General features: G+C 45.6%; 1 protein-coding gene across 17 annotated transcripts in view; it reads left to right on the top strand.

Annotated features, from left to right (window-relative positions):
- The first annotated feature begins 677 nt into the window (after positions 1–677).
- LOC132389111 (NACHT, LRR and PYD domains-containing protein 3-like) overlaps positions 678–23,863 on the top strand; it is a 65,933-nt gene continuing 42,747 nt past the window's right edge. For 7 of the 17 annotated variants that reach the window (XR_009510422.1, XM_059961547.1, XM_059961548.1 and 4 more), the window contains exons 1-4: positions 678–816; positions 6,247–6,336; positions 8,209–8,433; positions 18,365–18,424. The gene's annotated coding sequence lies outside the window, so the exon portion shown is untranslated. Of the gene's footprint in view, positions 817–6,246; positions 6,337–8,208; positions 8,434–16,704; positions 17,236–18,364; positions 18,425–23,863 lie in introns of all 17 variants that reach the window. The other 10 variants (XM_059961555.1, XM_059961558.1, XM_059961552.1 and 7 more) reach the window with 6 other exon arrangements.

Genomic DNA, 23,863 nt, shown 5'->3' with positions numbered 1-23,863 from the left:
AGATTAAAAAAGGGGAGGGAGGTTTCGAAAATGGACCAGGTAAATTTGAGGGCAGGGTGAAAGTTGGAGGCAAAGTTAATGAAGTCAACGAGATCAGCATGCGTGCAGGAGGGAGAGCCAATGCAGTCGTCGATGAAGCGAAGGAAAAGAGGGAGATGGATACTCGTATAGGCTTGGAACATGGGCTGTTCCACATAACCAACAAAAAGGCAGGCATAACTGGGACCCGTGCGGGTGCCCATGGCTACACCCTTGGTTCGGAAGAAGTGCGAGGAGCCAAAGGATAAATGATTGAGAGTAAGAACTAATTCCGCTGGGCGGAGGAGAGTGGTGGTAGAGGGGAATTGGTTAGGTATGGAATCCAAAAAGAAGCGGAGGACTTTGAGACCGTCCAGGTGGGGGATGGAGGTATATGAGGGCTGAACGTCCATGGTGAAAATAAATCGGTGGGAGCGAAAATGTTTTCATTGAAAAAATTCAAAGCGTGATTAGTGTCACGAACATAGGTGGGAAGGGATTGAACAAGGGGGGGATAAGACGGTGTCAAGGTTTGCAGAAATGAGTTCGGTGGGGCAGGAGCAATCTGAGACAATGGGTCTACCTGGAAAGGCAGGTTCAGAGGCCCCGCCCACTTACCTGGTGACGCGCCGGCGACATCGCGCATGCTCAGTCCGGGAAGGATAGTGTTTTTCGTTCTTTGTTGAAGCGGGTCGGCCGTGGGATTGGGATCGGGAGGGGGTTCCCACCCTCGCCCCCTGGGGCAGGGAGCCAGGGACGGATTATTCTCTGCGGGGCGACGACAACAGTTTCCTTTCGGTGAGTACTGAAACAGGTCCGGAGCGGGGAGGTCCCGAATTCAAACAAGAGAACTGGAGAATAAAAGGTGGGGGTGGGGAGGGAGAGAGAAACACAAGGTGATCGGTGAAACCTGAAGGGGGAGGGGATAAACTTTCCCGAACTGGCGGCCTCGCCTCGCTTCCTTCTCAGAATCTGCCGGGGTCGGTCCGGGTTGTGAGACCTTCTCACCGAACCGTCTGAGATGAGCCGCCGCTCAGCCCCTGTTGTTCTGGTCCTATTAGCAGGATAACGTAAACATGTTTCTATATTGTTAGTGACAGAGAATTGTACAATTTGTGTTCCGTGTGTTATCTGAATGTATTTGCCTGTGATGCTGCCACAAGTCAGTGTTTCTCTGTACCTGTACCTTCCCGCACTTGTGCACTTGGCAATAAATTCAACAGGACCTGAGAAATCTCAGTGAGATTTGATTAGTGATGATCATCTTGGCAGTTTCGGTAGGTCGAATGTATGAGACAGTACACTGTTAAATGCAAAACACTGAACAGTGTCGATGATCAGAGGGATCTTAGACTCCAAGTTCATCGCTCCCTGAGAGAGACTGCACAGATTGATCGGGTGGTTAAGAAGGCAAATGACATGGTTGTCTTTATTAGTTGAAGCATTGAGTTCAAAAGTCGGGAAGTTGTGCTGTAGCTTTATAAAACTAGTTAGACCAAATCTGGAGTGTTTCTTCAGTTCTGGTCGCCCCCATTCTCGGAAGGATGTCGGGGCTTTGGAGAGGGCGCAGAAGAGGTTTACCAGGACACTGCCTGGATTACAGGGCATGAGCTATAACGAGAGGTTGGACAAACTTGTGTTGTTTTCTCCAGAGCGGCGCAGGCTGAGGTGAGACTGGATGGACGTTTATCAGATTACGAGAGGAATAGATAGAGTGGACAGACGATATATTTTTCCTGGGGGTTGAAATGTCTAAGATAAGAGGCCATTCATTTGAGGTGAAAGGGGATAGGTTAATGGAGATATGAGGGGCGTGTATGTTGTTCCTCACCGAGTCTGCTGGGTCGGTCGCTGGAATTTGCTCCCTGGGGAGACCCTCCGCTCTGACGTAGTAATCACCCTGCGAATACTCACAGCCGCCCCCCCCCCCCCCATGTATGGTGGTTTATCTCCTCGTTCGTTGTTGAAACGATATATATTCCTTAATTGATTAGACTGAGCACTGTGCTGTACTGTTCTATGTTCTGGGTCTCTTGTTGAGAGGTTTTGGGGTAATGGAGGCAAAAGGGATGAGTGGGAACAACAGGTCACTGGAGTCCAGTGTGGGAAATGTGAGATCACCCACTTCTGCAGGAGAAACTGCAATCCTGAGTGTGTTAAAATGGAGAGTTTAAGTGCAGTGGGTAGAGAGGGAGGTGAAAGGTACATTGTATTTATTGTAAGAGTTATTGGGTGTAAGAGTGAAATGACATTAACAATTACTCGCGTTTTGTTGAGATTGTACCTGGGATATGATGTAAAATCCCGCTCTCCATGGGTTATACAGACCTGCTGTTGAAGAAAGGCTTAAAAAACCCCCCAGCAAACTATAGACCAGTGCTTCTGACATCAGTATTCGAAGCACTGCATATATAAGTGTTTGAAAAGACAAGACTGACTTGGAACAGTCAGCATGACTTTGTTTACTCCTGGCAACACACACAATTTTTTTTTTGATGAGGTTATTGGGAATATTACCAGGAAAGTAGATAAAGGCAATAAAGCGAATGTTGTTTACATGGTCTTTTGCAAGCATTTAGCAATCCTGCGTGGGAGGTTGGTCAGGGAAATTCATTTGCATCACGTTCAATGTAAGGAAGTAAATTGGAGTAGACAATGACATTTTGGGAGAAGGTGGACTATGATGGTTGATGATTGTCTCCATTAATCGTTGGGTCCGTTGCTGTTTGTCATTTATATCAATGATTGGGATGGTAATGTTTTTAACTTGATAAGCACATTTACATGTGACACCAAGATTAGGGGTGTAGTTGACAGTGAGGGAAATTATCTATCATAGGTTACAGGGATCTGGAACAGCTGGAAATACTGAGCTGAAAATAGCAGATGGAATTTAATGCAGGCAAGTGCAAAGTGTTGTGCTATGGTAGGTCTTGCACAGTAAACAGTAGAACAAAAGGATCTGGGAATAGAGGTCCATAATTCATTGAAAGCAGCACCACAGGTAGATAGGGTGGTTAATAAATGCTTTTGGCATTGTGACCTTCATCAATTAAATTTTTGACTGCAGGAGATGGGATGTTATTTTGAAGTTGTATATGACATCGGTGAGTCCAAATTTAGAGTATTGTGTGTAGTTTTGGTCACCTACCTACAGGAGAGGTGTAAGTTTGAAAGTGTACTGGGAAAAACTTCAAGGATGTTTCCAGAGGACCTGGGTGATAAGGAAAGGTTGAATAGTTTTGGACTTCAATCCTTGAAATGCTAAAAATTGAGAGGAGATTTGATAGAGCAGTGCAACATGAAGATGGGTAAAGATTGGTAAATGCAAGCAGGCCTTTTCCACTGAAGTCAGGTGGAACGACAACCAGAGATCATGCATCATGGGTGACAGATGAGAAGTTTTAGTGGGACATGAGTGGATAAGTCTTCAATCAGAGGGTCGAGAGAATGTGGAACGAGCTGCCAACAGGAGTGGTACATGCGAGCACGATTTCACCTTTGAAAATATGGATGGGGGAATATGGCTACTGTGCAGGTGGGTGGGAACAGGTGGTTTAAATGGCTCAGACAATGCACCTGTACTGTGTTCTGTTTCGATATGACTCTCTAACCATGACTCCTTGATCACAGACAGAAGTTTGATTGAGTAAAGATCCAAAATTAATATCAGACTTGAATAATTCACACCTTAATTCCCCAAGAATACTCAACAGCCTGGATGTGTTTTGACATGGTTTTAAACTGCTCCCTGTCATGGATATTTCGTAACCAGGGAAAGACAAAATGCTGGAGTAACTCAGCAGGTCCGGGCAGTATGTATGGAACTGAATACAATGGGAACGTTTTGGGCCGAGACCCTTCAGGGGAACTGGAAAGGAAGAGCGAAGAGGCAATATCATTGATTGATTTGGAAGGTGCAGGTTGCTTTTGTGTGAGACTCGGAGCTCAGGGTTTGTGTTTAAACAGCTGCCTGCATATTCCTCAGAACAGGGAGCAGCCTTTCTGCTGAAACCAATTCAAACTGGTTTGACATTTCACTCTCTATCACATAAACAAAGTCACTTCAGTGTTCTGTTTAACTATTTCTGCATATGCAAATGTGCTAAACTGTTAATAGTTTGCAAGGAACCTGTAACATGTCATAAACGACACTGCCAACGGGCTTGAACGAGCTACATTACCAGTTACAGTTGCTGTCCTGTTTGCTGTGAGTTTGCAGAATTTAATTATTTTTACTTCAAACTCTCATTATCTGCAATTGTTTTAAAACTTTTTTTATGATAAAAAAAAGATGCATGCCATTCCCAACTGTGACATTCCTTAATACAAAGACACGACACAGTGTATGAAAAATGCGTCTTTACCAAAATTGCCAATAACCCTTAAAATATTGTTGATGTACGGGTAAAGGTGAGGGGCAGAGAGAGAGAGGTTGAGCAGGGAGAGGGGAAAAAGTCAGGGCGAGGGTCTGTTATGTACCCCGTAACTGGGTGTCTAACTCGCAGAGAAAGAAGAATTCATTGGAATCTGGTGGTACTATACTGAAGGTGTTTATTAATAAAAATAAGCAAAACCATATCAATAATGCAAATATACATATAAAACCAGTTAGCAGTAATAAACCTAAAAGTGTAGGAATAATAATAATAATCAATAATAAACAAGCTCTATTGATGTCTAGGGGTAAATAAATTGTCATAGAAAAGGATAAAGTTCAGTTCAGTTCATGAGTGCTGATGTAGTTATAGTTGCTGTATTGTAATGGTTGGAGAGAGAGAGAGAGAGCGAGCGAGATGTAACAGCTACAGTCAGGCAAACCTTTCTTTGCTTTCTTAATCCGTCATATCGGTGTGGTCATTCAGTTATGACCTCTCCATTCTTCTGTGGTGGACTCGTCACTCTGGCATGAGTGGACACACACACAAGTCCCCACCGGCCCTGCTTTTACACTGATAGCCTTACTGACCGACCTCCTGGTTCGGTCTCCGAAGCCCCCACCTTTCTTGTGGGTTCCAACACTCAGTCAGAGTCCACTGGCGTGTCTGGAGGGTGTCTCTCCAGACCTATCTTTTATTCCTACTCATGGGGACTCAGCTATCCATCACTCCTGAATGACTGTGTCCATCAAATCAGGCCACTCCTTCAATCCACTGAGGAATGTTTATGAGCAAATATTGTCCTTGCAGTGAAACAGTAAATAATTCAAAAAGGAGTCACAATATGGTTAATCAGCAATTTCCCCCTCTCTCTGATCTGTCGCTGATGTTCCTGCTTGTTTTTCCATCTCTCTTTCTCATGGTCAGCATAGCAATAGTAATAGTTTGTGTTTCTCAGGAGGGGAATGGTTAACTTTACCCCATTGTCCATCAGGTCTATTCATCACTCATAACAGGTCTATGAGGTGGACAGGGAGCAACTAAGATGAAAGTGAGGCAGAGGAGTAGGTAGAAGGGGGGTAGATGATGGGACACAATGGGGAGACAGCGGGAGGGAATATGATTAGAGAGAAAGGGACAGAAAGGGAGTTTGGTGCAGAAAATTTATTTGCTCCACGTTCAACGTAAGGAAGTAAATTGGCATAGACAGTGGAGCTTTGGGTGAAGGCTGACAATGATAGTAGATGATTGTCTCCCTGATTGGGGGTTTATGACCGGCTGAGAGCCACAGAAATGGTAGTTGGGCCGTTGCTGTTTGTTATCTATGATAATGTGTTTAACTTGATAAGCACATTTGCATATGACAGCAATATCAGGGGTGTAGTCGGCAGAGAGGCAGGTTACAGTGGGATCTGGCGCAGCTGCAAATACTGAGCTGAAAATTGCAGATGGAATTTAATGTAAGCAAGTGCAAAGTGTTGCACTATGTAGGTCTTACACAGTAAACGATAGCGCACTAAAGAGTGCGGTGGAGTAAAAGGAATAAGACATTGCTGAGTTTGAATTTGGAGTATTGACTGCAGTTTTGGTCATCTATCTATAAGAGAAATAAATAAGGTTGAAAGAGTACTGGGAAAAGGTGCGGGTTGTTTTTCTGGGAGATTCAAAGCTCAGGGTCTGGTGTAAGCAGCTGTTTGGCCCTGCACATTCCACAGAACTGTAGGCAGCTCTTCTTAAAGCAGCACTTTAGGCCATTCTGCTAAAACCATATCCAACTGCTTTGAAGTTTCATTCTCATTTGGGTTTGAAACATTCACATTATTAGTCTGCTTAACTATTTCTGCTGCAGGGAGGGTCAATGAATGTGAAAGCTGATATAAAGAACACTACCGATGATTCAGAAACCTCGCTACCAATTACAGTTGATGCTCTGCTTGCTGTGAGTTTCTGGAATTTTATAATTTCTTCCTTCAGACTCACATTGTCTATATTTGTTTCTAAAACATTCTTTTCATGATTCCTTAAAAAAATCAGTTTGTGACAGTCACCGGACCATGAGACACAGGAGCAGAATTCAGCCTGTCGATTCAGCTCCACCATTCCATCATGGCTGATCCCCGATCCCACTCAACCCTATACCATTCTCACCATATCCTTTGATGTTCTGAATGATCAAGCGACAATCAACTTTTGCCTCAAACACCCACGGATTGTCCTCCACTACAGTCTGTGACAGATTCACTACTCTCTGGCTAAAACAAATCCTTCTTCAATCTTTTCTAAACGGTCGCCCCTCAATTTTAAGGCTGCAACCCCTAGATTTCGATACCTTCACCACAGGAGCATCCTCTCCACATTCACCCCAGCCAGTCCTTTTAACAGTCAGTAGGTGTCAATGAGATTCCCCAGCATTTTTCTAAATTCCAGTGAGTACAGACCCAAAGCTGCATCATGCTCCTCATATGTGAACCCCTTCATTGCTGGAATCATCCTCATGAGCCTCCTGCGGTCATTCAACAATGACAACACATGCTTCCTGAGATATTGGGCCCAAAACTGTTAATGACACTTGAAATATGTCCTGATTAATGTCTCATAAAGACTCAGAATTTTCTCCTTGCTTTTATATTCTATTCCCCTTGCAATAAATGACAACATTGCACTTGCCTTCTTTATCACAGACTCAACCTATAGATTAACCTTCCAGGAGTCAGACCCGAGTACACCTGATTCCCTCTGCACTCTGATGTTTGAACATTCTCCCGTTTAGATGACAGTCTACATTGTTAGACAGGGATTGACAGGCGGCAGCTGGGCAGGAAAAAGAAGGAGAGATGGAGAGGGATGAAGGCACGAGAGAGCGGGGAAGGGTGTAGGGAAAGGGTAGTTGAGCATGGGATGAGCAGAGCGCAGGATGGGGAAGGAGAGGGCTTGGGGAAGGAAGGTGGGAGGAAAAGTGGACGGGGGGGTGGGAGAAGAGCGGAGCGGGGAGGGGGCAAGTGGGAGGAAAGTGTGGGAAAGTGAGTGTTTTGAAATGAGCGACAGACACTATATAACCGAATAACCTCGGGTGTAGCGGCTCAGACTGACATCTCTGTATATGGTGAGCACACCGTTCACCCGGCACCTCACTGAACTCCGTCCGGTTTCAACATCACAGTAAGTGATGTCTCCGATTCTTCAGAACCAGGGAGCATTTACAATCGGGTTTGGCTTTTGTCGGGCTCGGGAGGGAAGTCAGTGGGAGAAGGGAACTCTGAAATCTTTAAATTAACAAATTAATTATTGACCAAATGGATTAAAAGAAACAATTACCTTCAACTACAAACATTCTCCAGTTGGTTTCTACTGAGACTCTGCAGAAAAACCTTTCTGCAGTGATATGCGAAATGTCCCCACAGGGCAGCGAAAGAGTCTCTCTCCCTCTTCGCCCTCCCTGACACACACTCACTCACACACACAGGAAAAACTATTGAGAATACAGAACTACTGTAAGATATTGGCATTCGGAACATCGTCGTGGACTATGCCACAGATCGATTCATTTAATTAAATCGCAAATATATATATATTAAAACTACAGATATTGGGTGTTTGAAGTAAAATAAACTACTGGAAACTCTCAACGTCTAATAGCAATTGTAATAAGTAGACATTCAGATTGCAGACACTGGTGAACTTTCTTTTCTATATCGTCGGTGTTTTAATGTTTTTTCCTTTTACAGAAATATTTAAATTCAGTGTTAAATTAAGTTTGTTCACAGTTGAACGTGAGCGCGAAATGTTGAAGTAGTTTATTTGTTTTAAACAGAAAAGCCGCTCCCTGCTCCGAGGAATGCCTGCGTGTCAGAATTTGCCCTGCAGACAGGCAGCAGCTTGCACACAGAAAATTGCACTGTGAGTCTCACAGAGCAGCAACACCGGCTCCTCCCCCATAGTTACTAAATGACCCTCCTCTGATGGTCTGGTGTAAAGTTAGAAGGAAACAACTTGAAAATATACCCACAGGGAGACTGAACATTCTTAGTGAATTAAGGTGAATGCAGCTTCTGTTCTTTATTTCTGATCTTTACTTCCAGTTGACACGTTACCCGTGTTTTGGATCAGTGACCAAGAAGTTGCTTGCAAACAAGAGAACATTTGCAGATGCCAGAGCAACACACACAAAATGTTGGAGTAACTCAGCAGGCCAGACAGCATCTAGGAAGAGAGTGAACAGATGACGTTTTGGGCCGAAACCCTTCGGCAAGACTCCTTTCCCAGATGCTGCCTGCCCTGCTGAGCTCTTCCGGCATTTTGTGTGTATTGGAGGAAGTTATTCGCTCTATTTTGTCTCTTCTGGCGGTCGTGGTATTTGTGTTCTTGCATTATCCTGTCTGCATGGTTGAGATTCTCCACAATTCATGTCCAGGTTAAAAACAGTTCCTGCATCAGGGGTTACAATTCCAAAGCAAGTGTGCAAAAAGATGTTTAGTCAACACGGCTTCTGTTTCCAAAACTTGTGACTTCAGATGAATGCATGTCGCTTTTCTCATGACTGTGTTTATTGTTGGTGTTTCGAGCTGATTTCCTCAACGTCCTTTAAAAGAAAAGACGTTGATTCTGTTCAAGGTCTCGATACATAACAAACATTGTGGGTGGGGTGGTGACCAGTTACAGAAAGCGACAGGCAGCATTGCAAAGCGACCACCATTATTTCACTGTGTGGGGCAGCAGGCTCGATGGGCTGAGTGGCCAATTTCTGCCTGGTCTGTGCACAAGAAAAGCTCCGAATACAGAGTTACTGTAAACTAAGTTAACAAGTACGGACCACGGCAAATAACCTACTGTTGAACAAAAAACAAGTATTGAAGTAATTAAATCATCCAGAACGTTGAGCGAGATGATAAACAACAATGAACCTAGCACCGACCCCCACTGCACCCCACGAGTCACTGGTCTCCAGTCAGAGAGTCAAACCATCTTCCACCACTTACTGGCTTCTGCCGCAAAACCAATGTCCAAATCAATTTACCACCTCATTCTGAATGCCAAACCTTCTTGATTAATCTCCCAGGTGGGACTCTGCCAAATGTCTTGCTACATTGTACTGAACTATATATTTTTAATTCAGTGAATTAACTGTTCTCTCTCCCAGAGCAGTAAGTGTCACATTGTTCCAGTTTGATAACTGACCAACAACATTCTTGCACAGCATACTTTCACTGCTCTGGGGAGAAACTAACCATGAAACTTATGGGGGAGACTTTGCGGAGCTATGCTGTTGCCCAAGGCCCAGCGTCTGAGTCCAGGAGCTGATGACCCCGGGGCTGCTGCAGGACCGTCCACACTGCAAGTGTCCTCTCAGGGCAGTGGAGCGAGTCTGTTTCAAAAAGCCTCGGGTATCCTTGGGTAGCCCCAAACTGGCAATGCTCAGAGTCTGGCTCTCTGGAAAGTGAAATGAGAAAGATGGTTTCCCATCACTGACAAGTGGAGCAGCGGCATTACTGCCCCACGACGGCTGTGATTGCGTCCCAGGGATGAGGATGTGATCTTTGTCCGTCTGTCTGCACAGTTTGTTATTGGGAAACAGAGAAGTACACGGGAAGTGGATCTTCAGCCTGATAGGCCCAATCGGGATTAATCCCCGTAGAGTCATCAGGAGGATGTGTCATATCACAGGCATACATCGTGAACGTTGTTGGCTTTGTGGCAGCAGTACAATGCAATATATAATAGTAGAGAAAAAAACTGTATTACAATAAGTATCTGTTACTGAAATTTCATTAAGTATTGTAACAATGAATTCAGTGAAGTAGGTTCGTGGGTTCCATGTCAATTCAGAAATCAGATGGCAGAGGGAAGGAAGCGTTTCCTGACTAGTTGAGTGTGTGCCCTCAATCTCCTGTACCACCTTCCTGGTGAAGCAGATCCCTAATGACTGATGCCGCCGTTTTGAGGCATCGCTCCAAGACGATGTCCTGGATGCTACAGAGGATACTGCCCATGATGGAGCTGACTGAATTGACAACATTGCTGAGAGTATTTCGATCCTGTGCAGTAGCTTCAACACTTCCCCCATCCCGCCATATCAAGCAATGTGCAGCCAATTAAAACAGTTTTTACGGTACAACTGTAGAAATCTGTGAGTCTTTGGTCACATCTCAAATCTCGTCAAACTCCTAATGAAATATAATGGCTGCCGTGCATTCTTTGTAACTGCATCGGTATGCTGGGCCCTGGAGATCCTCAGAGATGCTGACACACAGGGACATGAAGTTGCTAACTCTTTCTACTGCTGACCGATCAATGACGATTGGTGTGTGTCTGTGCCCTTGTCTTACCCGTTCAGAAGTCCACAATTAGAACATTGATCTGACCGATGTTGAGTGCAAGTTTGTTGCTGCAACACCACTCCTCCAGGTGATATACACCACTCCTCCAGGTGATATACACCACTCCTCCAGGTGATATACACCACTCTTCCAGGTGATATACACCACTCTTCCAGGTGATATACACCACTCATCCAGGTGATATACACCACTCTTCCAGGTGATATACACCACTCCTCCGGGTGATATACACCACTCCTCCGGGTGATATACACCACTCCTCCGGGTGATATACACCACTCCTCCGGGTGATATACACCACTCCTCCGGGTGATATACACCACTCTTCCAGGTGATATACACCACTCCTCCAGGTGATATACACCACTCCTCCGGGTGATATACACCACTCCTCCGGGTGATATACACCACTCCTCCGGGTGATATACACCACTCCTCCAGGTGATATACACCACTCCTCCAGGTGATATACACCACTCCTCCAGGTGATATACACCACTCCTCCAGGTGATATACAACACTCCTCCAGGTGATATACACCACTCATCCAGGTGATATACACCACTCATCCCGGTGATATACACCACTCCTCCAGATGATATACACCACTCATCCAGGTGATATACACCACTCCTCCAGGTGATATACACCACTCCTCCAGGTGATATACACCACTCCTCCAGGTGATATACAACACTCATCCAGGTGATATACACCACTCATCCAGGTGATATACACCACTCCTCCAGGTGATATACACCACTCCTCCAGGTGATATACAACACTCATCCAGGTGATATACACCACTCCTCCAGGTGATATACACCACTCATCCAGGTGATATACACCACTCCTCCAGGTGATATACACCACTCCTCCAGGTGATATACACCACTCCTCCAGGTGATATACAACACTCATCCAGGTGATATACACCACTCATCCAGGTGATATACACCACTCCTCCAGGTGATATACACCACTCCTCCAGGTGATATACACCACTCCTCCAGGTGATATACAACACTCATCCAGGTGATATACACCACTCCTCCAGGTGATATACAACACTCATCCCGGTGATATACACCACTCCTCCAGGTGATATACACCACTCCTCCGGGTGATATACACCACTCCTCCGGGTGATATACACCACTCATCCCGGTGATATACACCACTCATCCAGGTGATATACACCACTCCTCCAGGTGATATACACCACTCATCCCGGTGATATACACCACTCATCCCGGTGATATACACCACTCATCCAGGTGATATACACCACTCCTCCAGGTGATATACACCACTCCTCCAGGTGATATACACCACTCATCCAGGTGATATACACCACTCCTCCAGGTGATATACACCACTCCTCCAGGTGATATACACCACTCCTCCAGGTGATATACAACACTCATCCAGGTGATATACACCACTCATCCAGGTGATATACACCACTCCTCCAGGTGATATACACCACTCCTCCAGGTGATATACACCACTCCTCCAGGTGATATACAACACTCATCCAGGTGATATACACCACTCCTCCAGGTGATATACACCACTCATCCAGGTGATATACACCACTCCTCCAGGTGATATACACCACTCCTCCAGGTGATATACAACACTCATCCAGGTGATATACACCACTCATCCAGGTGATATACACCACTCCTCCAGGTGATATACACCACTCATCCAGGTGATATACACCACTCATCCCGGTGATATACACCACTCCTCCAGATGATATACACCACTCATCCAGGTGATATACACCACTCCTCCAGGTGATATACACCACTCCTCCAGGTGATATACAACACTCATCCAGGTGATATACACCACTCATCCAGGTGATATACACCACTCCTCCAGGTGATATACACCACTCCTCCAGGTGATATACACCACTCCTCCAGGTGATATACAACACTCATCCAGGTGATATACACCACTCCTCCAGGTGATATACACCACTCCTCCAGGTGATATACACCACTCCTCCAGGTGATATACACCACTCCTCCAGGTGATATACACCACTCATCCCGGTGATATACACCACTCATCCCGGTGATATACACCACTCATCCAGGTGATATACACCACTCCTCCAGGTGATATACACCACTCCTCCAGGTGATATACACCACTCATCCAGGTGATATACACCACCCCTCCAGGTGATATACACCACCCCTCCAGGTGATATACACCACCCCTCCAGGTGATATACACCACCCATCCCGGTGATATACACCACTCATCCCGGTGATATACACCACTCCTCCAGATGATATACCTCGCTCCTGTTTGCCTTCTCCTCGCCATCTGAAAATCTGCCAACAATAGCAAATTTGTCACTGGCATTTGAGCTGTGCCAAGCTGCACAGCCATGGGTGCAGAGAGAGTAGGGCAGTGGGCAGAGCACATGTCCTTGAGTTGCCCCAGTATTGATGGTGATGTGCAGGCGTTATATCCAAACCGCACAGATTGTGGTTTTCTGTTGAGGAAATTGAGGATCCGGTTGCAGAGGGAGGTAGAAAGGCCCAGCGGTTCGAGCCTTTTGATCAGAACTGTAGGAATAACAGTATGCTTTACACGCTGAGCTCTGGTTGAGAAACTGCAATCTGATGTAAGTATTCATATTGTCAAGGTAATCCAAAGCCGCATGAGGAGCCGAGGAGATTGCATTGTGACCTATTGTGGATACAGGGAAATTACAGTGGGCCCAGGTCCTTGCTGAGAGAAGAGCTAATTCTAGCCATCGCAAACCTCTCAGAGCAATTCATCACAGTAACTGTTATTGCTATGGACGATAGTCATTAATGCAACTCACACTGCTCTTCTTGGGCACTGGTATCATTGTTAGCCTTCTAAGGGATGTGGAAACTTCCAACTGCGGCAAAAGTGACCCCACCTCTGAAGCATTCACAGAATACAACTCCTGTTTTTCTGGGGTGGCTGAAATCCCTTGTAAATCTGTGTGACAACAGCACCCACCACTTCCTCACTCTCTGTAAATCGATAGAAATACATAGAAAATTCCCACGATGTATTGTATTGAAGGAAAGGCAGATGAGCTTAGGTCATGGATCAACAGATGGCATTATGATATTGTCAACATTATTGAGACTAGCTTGCAGCGAACTGGCAGCTCAATATTCTGGGGATCTGTTGTTTTGGACAGGACAGAGCATGAGGGATTAAAGGGGTAGGGGTGGTTTCACTACTCGGGGAAACGGTCATGGCAGTGTGCAGTAAAGGCAGATGGGAGAACTCATCTAGTGAGGCTTTATAGGTAGATCGGAGAAATAAAATTTGTTTAAACATGTTAATGGGTCTGCCTTATAGACCACCCAAGAGTCTATGGGATTTAGAGGAACAAATTAGTAGACGTCAGAGAATATTGCAAAAAACATAATTTGTTATAATTTGATTTTAACCTTCCACATACAGACTCGAACTCTCATACTGCAGATGTACTCATGTAGTTGACAAATGTCTCACAGAAGTTTCATTAATCAGTACATTGAAGTCCCAAAGACTCAAGTGTCCTTCTTGATCTCCCATTAGGGACTGAGACAGGACAGAGGTAATAGAAGTCTGTGTAGGGAAACTGTTTGCATCTGGTGATCACAATGCCATCAGATTCAAATGAAGTATGGAGAACAATCGCTCTGCTCCGTGGTATTGAGGCCCTGCTATAGAAAAAAAAATTGATGCATAACAGGTGTAGGCAGGTAGGAAAAAATTGAGGTACTTATGGAGTCGAGGAAATGCAAGATAAGATTGAGGAAAGAAACCAGGAAGGCTATCGGGTGGCATAAGGTTGTCCTAACAGACAAGGTGAGGGATCATACAGATGTTTTAAAAGCAAAAGGATTTCAGGAGACACAATTGATCATCTGGATTATCAGAATGGCAATGTACGCATGGAGCCGAAACAGATAGAGGAGTTCTGAAGTGGATCTTTGCTCCTGTGTTCAATCGGAAATTGAATCTATATAGGTGAGGCAAAGGAGAAGTGAGGCCACGGATGTTATACAAATTACAGATGAGTAAGTGTTTTGGGCAAATTGGGCAACTTCGAGTGTATAAATCCCCAGTGACTGCGAAGTTCAATCGTTGGACCCCGATGTAGGCGGATGCAGAAATTGCAAGGATGTAACCATTATGTTTAAGTCATGCTCAAAGACAGGAGAGCTACCAAGGGATTGGAGGATAGCTAATTTTGATCCACTGTTTATAAAAGGCTCCAAAATTAAAACAGGAAATTATAGGATGGTGCAGTTGACATCAGTCGTGTGAAGACATTGGAAGGACCGGATATAGGAGTATTTAAATAAACAGGACTGATTAGGGACATCCTATATGACTTTGTGTGTTCCAGACAATCTATTGAGTTTTTTGAAGAGGTTACAAGGAATGTTACCAGGAAAGTTGATGAAGGCAAGGCTCTAGATATTGTCTACATGGACTTTTAGCAAGGCATTTGGCAAGGTCCCGCATAGGGTGTTGACCAATAAATTTCATTCTCTTGGCATTCAAGTTGGGTTAGTAAATGGGAGTAGACATTAGCATAGAGGAGGAAGGCAGAGAGTGGTAGCAGATGGTTGTCTCTCTGACTGGAGACCCGTGACTTGTGGATTTCCAGAGGGATCGGTACTGATATCCGTTGTTGTTTGTCAACTTTCTCAATGATCTCGACGATAATTAGATTATCCGGATCAGCAAATTTGCAGATGACACCAAGGTTTGGGGAGTATTTGACAGCGAGGAAGTCTATCTGAGCTTGCAGCGGGACCTGCATCAGGTGTAAAAATGTCTGATAATGGCAGATGGAGTTTAATGCAGGCTTGTGAGCTGTCACACTTCAGTAGAATCAACCAGGATGGGTGTTACACAATGAAGGGTTCGGCACTGAGGGGTGCGGTAGGACAAAGGCATTCGGGAATACGGATCCACAATTCATTGATAGTGGCAGCACAACTAGATAAGGTAGTAAAGAAATCTTTGGCACATTGGCCTTCATAAATTAAAGTATTCAGTACAAGAGACTGCATGGTATAAGACAGTTATGAGGCCTAATTTGGAGTATGTTTGCAGTTTACGTCACCTACCCACAGGAAAGATGTAAATAAGGTTGACAGAGTACAAGGAAAATTTACAAAGATGTTGCTGCTATTGGAGGGCCTGAGTTATAAGGGAAGATTAAATAGGTTACGACTTTGTTCCTTGGAACGCGGAAGATTTGGGGCAGATTTGATGGTGATTCACAAAATCATGAGGGGTATAGATAGGGTAGATGGAGTAGAGGGATGAGGATAGTGAGGGTTAGGTCAGGGGACAGAGGGGAGTGAGGCTCCCATTTTAATCGGCAAACAACTCCCCCCCCCCCCCCCCATGCTCATTTCAATCAGTGCATCATTCCCTCCCTGTCAACCATTTTAACATATCTGACGATTTTCAGTGAGTGCGTCACTCCCTCCCTCGGTAAAACCTCTGGCCATTTGGAATAAATGACTTTTAAGAGAAATAAATTCAACAAGTATTTCTGGCGGGGTGTGGAATGAAATCGTGGGCGAGGAGGGTACTTGTGAAAATAATTGTCCGGATGGAAATGCAAACATCTCTCCCAGTTTTTTTTTCCAGTTAGTGGAAATATATAGTCGAACGTGTTTGCTTTAACTTCAGCAGAAATGCAGCTCCCTGCACCTGAACAGGTGAGGGAGGTTTGAGCTGAAACTCTTATCCACGCCGGGCAGTCTTTCTTACACAGAGGGCGGAGCTCAGATCCTCCCTGAACCCGGGCTGGATCAAATCTGCAGCCTGGGACTCGCTGCATCAAACAGAGAAACTCGGCCCCACTGGTTGCGATGAAAGAAAAAGGAGAGATCCACACGGAAACCCGGACAGAAAGGTTAACGCAGCCTGTTTGTTTTCCTCTTTAGGGTTGCTACATTGACCCCACTCCCGCCTCCTCCCGCTGTCACACCCGTCCTGAGCCGGTGAGAATTAGTGTGACCCGGACTGCGGCAGTCCCGCTCTACCCCGGCTCACCCGGCCCTGTCCATCTGTAATGAGTGACCACTCCCACCCCCTCCCGCTGTCAGACCCGTCCTGAGCCGGTGAGAGTTAGTGTGACCCGGACTGCGGCAGTCCCGCTCTACCCCGGCTCACCCGGCCCTGTCCATCTGTAATGAGTGACCACTCCCACCTCCTCCCACTGTCAGACCCGTCCTGAGCCGGTGAGAGTTAGTGTGACCCGGACTGCGGCAGTCCCGCTCTACCCCGGCTCACCCGGCCCTGTCCATCTGTAACGAGCGGCGGACACATCACAGCCGAGTGGCCTCGGGAGCAGCAGCTCAGACTCAACTCTCCGTACAGAGTGAGCACACCGGGGCAGGACCATTGTCGGTCACCCGGGAAGTCAGACTGTGATTTGCTGGGACCACGCTGAACGTCGGCCGGTTACATCAGAGGTAAGTGTTGTCTGTGATTCTGCACAACTATTCAGCACTTAGAGCGAGACTCGGCTTTGGTCGAGATCGGGAGTGAATTTAGTGGGAGAAGGGAGTCCTGACACGTTCATGTTAACGAGTCAATTACTGTCCAAATGGATTAAGAGAAACGACGTCTTTGCCGTCATCCAGAAATACTCTCCTGGCTGATTTCTACTGAGTGTGAGCAGAAAGCATCTTTCACCCCGGTAGTGACATATGAAATATCCAACGGGGCAGTGACCCGTCACCGATCTTTCTGAAACAAGAGAAATCAGCAGATGCTGGAAATCCGAGCAACACACAGAAAATGCTGAAGGAACTCCACAGGCCAGGCAGCATCTATGGAGAAAAGAACAGTCGAACTTCAAGACCCCAGCTAATGTACTTTACATCACGTCATCGGTTCTTTCGCTCTTCCCTGCACCACAAAGAGTTAAACTTTCTTCACACTTGAATGACAGTGTTTTCACTGGAACACTGGAATTTAGGAGGATGAGAGGGGATCTGATTGAAACGTATAAGATTTTTAAGGGATTGTACACACTAGAGGCAGGAAACATGGTCCTGATGTTGGGGGAGTCCAGAACAAGAGGCCACAGCTAACAATAAAGGGTAGGTCGTTTTGAACAGAGTTGAGGAAAAACTTTTTCACCCAGAGAGTTATGGAGTTATCCGTAGAATGCTCTGCCTCAGAAGGCAGTGGAGGCCAATTCTCTGGGTGCTTTCAAGAAAGAGTGAGATAGAGCTTTTAAAGACAGCAGAGTCAAGGGATATGGGGAGAAGGCAGGAACGGGTTACTGATTGCAGGTGGTCAGCCACGATCACATTGAATGGCGGTGCTGGCTCGAAGGGCCGAACGGCCTACTCCTGCACCTATTGTCTATAGTCCATTGTCTATAAAACTGCTCCCTCTGGCACTGACAAACATTCCACTCTCAAAATCACTGAGATCACATTTCATCTCCATCGTGCTGTTCGTTTGGAGAGAATGTTTCCCTGTGCTAAGGAACAGGACACGGAGAGACCCACTGGTAACAGTGTAGGTTTAGTTAATGATTTTCACCAGGAGCTGACTGAACATTAACCAGGGTGTGTTCATTACTTACAGAACCTGTAACACAGCCTTACTGGGACAGGGTGGTAACAGAACCTGGAGCCGCTGTACACGGTAAGAAGCTATTTTTACTGAAATATAAAATACACAAAGGCAGTCAGACACTTAAATGAGACTGAGAATGTATTCGCATGTTCAACAATTGAACTGTAGCGAATCGCTTTTGAAAGAATTAATAATTCCCTTCAGCTAATTGAATGCATCAACTTCCTGTGCATGTCCCGCGGGAAACCGCTGTAGTTGGAGACGTTATCGGAAACGCCGCACTTTCAACCCAGCTGCGAATCATCAGCTAAGGCTCGGGAGGTGCGAGCTTCCCAAATCTCGGAACTGTCCCCGGGCTACTGCTTGCAACAGCAGGAATCCGATCCGTCCAGACTCGGGGCTTTACCGATCCCCGACCGAGGGAACTGAGGATTCGCTTTGCTTATTCCATCACTGGCGGGATCGACACTATCTGTCTACCCGTTACGACATTTCGATAGGTAGCTGCTGGGAGAGGGCGAAATTATGAGAACTCCTCACACTGCAGTTTATAGCGGGGGAGGGGTGTAAAGATGTGATGGCTCCATGATTTAGTTGCTTGGTGAGACCTGTTGATTCCTTTCTGTCAGAAGTGTGTGGATAGCTGTGAGATCAAAAGAATGTTTAACACAGTGAAATCTGCACTGTGTGAGTTGTCCTGTGAGGAAACGTCTGTCATCTTGACTTTTTTTCATTTATTGAGAAGAATTTGACATGACCTAAGTTTACAGGGTGGTATATACATTGCAGTTCTTTTTTTTTAATAACAATGTACTCGATTGCATCCGTAATAGTTTGGTAAAATCAGTGGGATATTTGATGCGGATAGTCAGAGGCTTTTTCTCAGGGCTGAAATGGCTGCCACAGGAGGGTACATGTTTAAGGTGCTTAGGATTCGGTAAGAAGAGATGTCAGGGGTAAGTTGTTTTTTTACGCAGAGAGTGGTGAGTGGTGTAATGGGCTGCCGGCAACGGGGGTGGAGGTGGATATGATAGGCTCATATAAGAGACTTTTGGATAGGTACATGGAGCTTAGAAAAATTGAGGGTTATGGGTAACCCTAGTAATTTCTAAGGTAGGGTAAACGTTCGGCAAAACTTTGTGGGCCGAACGCCCTGTATTGTGCTGCAGGTTTTCTCGGTTCCATGTTTTTCAATGTTACTTGTTTGCATGATTGACATTTTCCACAGGTTAAGTAAAGTTTAAGAACAGCTCTGGAACAACGGCACCTGTTTCAAAGCAAGGATGCGGGATCGGTGCAGCAAACACCGTTCCGTTTTCAGAATTTCTAATTTCAGACAGATACATGTATTGTTCCTGTGTTGACTGAGGGTGTTCTGAACTCTTCTCCTCAATGGCCAGTGGAAGCAAAGCCTTTGATTCTGTTGAAGGCCGAGATTCCTGATAAACAGTGGGTTACAGGGATGGACATGGGGGGATACGGAATGAAATTTCAGATCAGATCAGCCGTGATTTCATTATCTGCAGCATCAGTTTTGAGGGATGTGTGGTCCAGTTATGCGTACGGTATTGATATGTCGACTGGAAAAGCTCTGACCATTCAAATAATGTAAGCTGGTATAATGACTGCATTCGAAGAGAGATATAATTTTATTTATATGGTGAGCTGAAAACAAGCATTAAATTGATGAACGATTTACCTCCAACTTTCTGCTTTAAGTATGTGCCCCAGCTACGTCAGGGAATTCAATTTATGACCAACTCGGTGAGTTGGACAACACGGTGTTAGACCGACAGGCAAGCTCCTGTCCATGACAGAGTTGCCCCTGGCCCTCTATTTTTCTGAGCTCCATGTACCTATCCAGGAATCTCTTAAGTAATCCTATCGTATCCGCCTCCACCACTGTTGCCGGAAACTCATTCCACGCACTCACCAGTCTCTGTGTAAAAAAAAAAAACTTACCCCTGACATCTTCTCTGTACTGACTTCCAAGCACCTTAAAACTATGCCGTCTCGTTGTAGCCATTTCAGGCCTGGGGGAAAAAAAGCCTCTGACTGTCCACACGATCAATGCCTCTCATCATCTTATATAGCTCTATCAGGTCACCTCTCATCCACCATCTCTCCAAGGAGAAAAGGCCGAGTTCACTCAACCGCGCTGCCTGGCGGGCTTTCAGTCGTGTTAACGGCTGAGGTAACAATCACGTCATTCCACCCCCACCGTCACTATCAACAGAGTATTTACAAACTACGTTATTTTCATTGATGCGAAGAGATGTCAATCACTGGTTACACCCAACTGCAGAGGCGGACCAGCCGAGAGGGTGGTACCAACTGGGAGACGGGTCTCCCGCTCCGGTTCTGAACTCACTGTCAAAGTGGAACAAACTTCAAACCAGATGTCCCCCTTTTTTATTTATCTCCATTTCCTTCTGAGGGAAGTTGGGGGCGTTTGTGAACCGTCTTCTGCAGCCGGTGTCTGATGTATGTTTGAGAAGCAGGAGGAGACCGCTTGTCCATCGGCTTGCTGCCGGCTCCCCGGAGTGGGAGAGATCCGGCCTGAAGAAGTAGGTTCAGTGATCTATTCTGATCACTATGATCTTCCAGTGATACAGTTTTATCCCTTGCAATCCTTTTGCTCTTATCATGTTTGTGGAATTCTCAATAACTCTCTTCACCTTGTCTATCAGAGGAACTTCATGCCTTCTTTTAGTTGCACGGATTTCGTTTTTGAAGTCATCACACCTTCCAAGTACACTTTCGCCACAAAGCAGTGGCCTGTCTCAATCCACACTTGCCAGATCCATTCTGATACCACCAAATTTGTGCTTTCTCCAATTCAGAATTCCAACCCACGGGTCAGACCGAACCTTCTGTATATTTAGGTGCATATTATTGGCATCGTGGTCACCAGATGCAAAGTGTTGCTATGCACAAATTTCTGTCCCCTGCCCTGCCTCCTTCCTTCATAACAGATTCAGTATTGCACGCTTACCTTTGTCTTCTGCGTACTGGTGAAGGAAAAGTTCTTCGACACACTTGACAAACTCTATCCCACCTGGTCCATTTACAGTATGAGATTCCCAGTCATTATGTGGAAAGTTAAAATCACCAAATGTAACAACCTTAAGTTTCTTGCAGCAATATACGATCTTACAAATGTGTTCCTCTAAATCCCTGGGACTGCCGGGTTGTCTTTAATATCGCCTCATTACCGTGGCCATAACTTACTTATTCCTCATTTCCACACGGAATGCCTCATTAGTCGGGTTCGACAATTTGTCCTGACTGAGCACTGCCGTGACATTTTCTCTGACTGGTAACGCCACCCCTCTTTCATTAATCCTCCCCGCTCTGAAACTCCTTAACTAATTTGATCTCGAAATAGCTGTGCTGGGCGTGGAGTGTTTGAGCTGAAATTCGGCCTGCAGCGGACAGCCACGTTGACGAGGGTGGAGCCTGAACCTGGCTGGATCAAATCACAGCCTGGGATTGGCTGAATAAATCGGAGAATCTCCGCTCAGCGAGTTGGAAAAGTGCGATCGACACGGAAATCCAGACAGAAACTTCTTGCGACGGTGAGGGAGCGTTCACACAGCCTCTGTAACTCTGTCTGTTTTTGCTGTATTTGTCCTAGTCCCCTCACCTCCCGCTGACCGACCTGTACTAGGCTGGTGAGGAGGTGTGGGATCAGAACTGCGGAGGGCTTCATTTACCCCGGATCATCCGGACCTGCCTATCTGTAACGAGCGACTAACGCATTCTAACCGAATCGCCCCGGGAGCAGCAGCACCGCCTGAGTTCTCGGTGCATGATCGGGTATCCAGGACCGCGATAAACCCCGTCCGGTGTCAACATCAGAGGTAAATGTTGTCTCCGATTCTGCAGATCAGTGAGCGCTTACAGCGGGGCTCGGCTATTGTTCGGAGTGCGAGGGAAATCAATGGGAGAAGGGAGTTCTGACACGTTCAATGAACTAGTTATTGACCAAATGCATTAAAAGAAACGACGTAGTCACCTTCAGTCAGACACATTTTCTAGGGCGGTTTGTACTGAGTCGATGCGGATGAACCTTGCTCAAGGATAATGATATCCAGAATGTCCCACAGGGCAGGGCCGGGTTCCTTCTCTGATTTCTCTCTCTCTCTCTCTCACTCTCACACTCTCTCTCTCTCTCTCTCTCTCTCTCTCTCTCTCTCTCTCTCTCTCTCTCTCTCTCTCTCTCTCTCTCTCTCTCTCTCACACACACACACACACACACACACACACACACACACACACACACACACACACACACACACACACACACACACACACACACACACAATAAAAAGTCACCACTCAGAATAACAGAGAGACCGTGAGAGTTTACTGTTTTACTGTTCGGGACGTCGCAGTGGAGAATGCCACAGAGCAATTTATCTAATTAAAGCGCAAAATATGATATTAAAACTACAAATGATGGGAGCTTAGGGTAAAATTAAATGCTGGAATCTCACAAACTCTGGTAGCAATTGTAACAGGTAGTTATTCAGATTTCAGACACTGGGGAACTTTCTTTTCCCTACTATCGGGTGTTTGTTGCTGTATTTTCTGTAACAGAAGTGATTAAATACAATATCAAGCCAGCTTGGTGCAGTTGAAGTGGAGTGTCGAACTGGTCTGTGTGGTTTCAGCAGAGAATCCGTCCTGCGGACAGGCAGCAGCTTGCACACGGAAAATCGCGCTGTGAGTCACAGAATAACAACACCAGCCCCGACTGAGTGCGAGCAGAAAGCATCTCTCACTCTGATAGCAACATACGAAATATCCCACGGGGCAGTTACCCGTCACCGATCTCTCTCAAACAAGAGAAATTCAGTAAATGCTGGAAATCCGAGAAACAGACACAAAATGCTGGAGGAACTCTGCAGGCCAGGCAGCGTCTATGGCAGGGGTCAGCAACCTTTACCACTGAAAGAGCCACTTGGACCCGTTTCCCACAGAAAAGAAAACACTGGGAGCCGCAAAACCCGTTTGACATTTAAAATGAAATAACACTGCATACAATGTTTTTTTTTGCCTTTATGCTATGCATAAACAAACTATAATGTGTTGCATTTATGAAATTGATGAACCCCTGCAGAGAAAACGAAATTATATTTCTGCATGCAACAAAAACATTTTGAACTCCGAAAAAAAGATGTTGGGTTGAAGGTTACTTTTAAGTAAAATACTCATTGTCTATTTGAGTTCTTCTTGTATTTATGAAAAACGCTGAACTTAAATTTTCCGCCAGCAGCAAACCAAAAATAACGTCAGCCAGCTGTCAACCTGAAAAATAAAAGGACTATTTCACTGAACAATGAAAAAATATGAATAATCCTAAAATAATAGGCAATTAAAATATGTATCATACTTGGTTAATGGGATTTCTGCTCCTGGACCTCAGCGCACAGCATCTGCACATCAGGGCTGTATGACGTCACCTTCATCTTTACACAGGATCGCAAGCTGTCATCTGTGAGG

The sequence above is a fragment of the Hypanus sabinus genome, unplaced genomic scaffold, assembly GCF_030144855.1.
Source record: "Hypanus sabinus isolate sHypSab1 unplaced genomic scaffold, sHypSab1.hap1 scaffold_476, whole genome shotgun sequence".
In the NCBI taxonomy this organism is placed as follows: domain Eukaryota; kingdom Metazoa; phylum Chordata; class Chondrichthyes; order Myliobatiformes; family Dasyatidae; genus Hypanus; species Hypanus sabinus.
The sequence above is the reverse complement of the archived record's forward strand: the minus strand, read 5'-3'. Positions and strand labels throughout refer to the sequence as shown.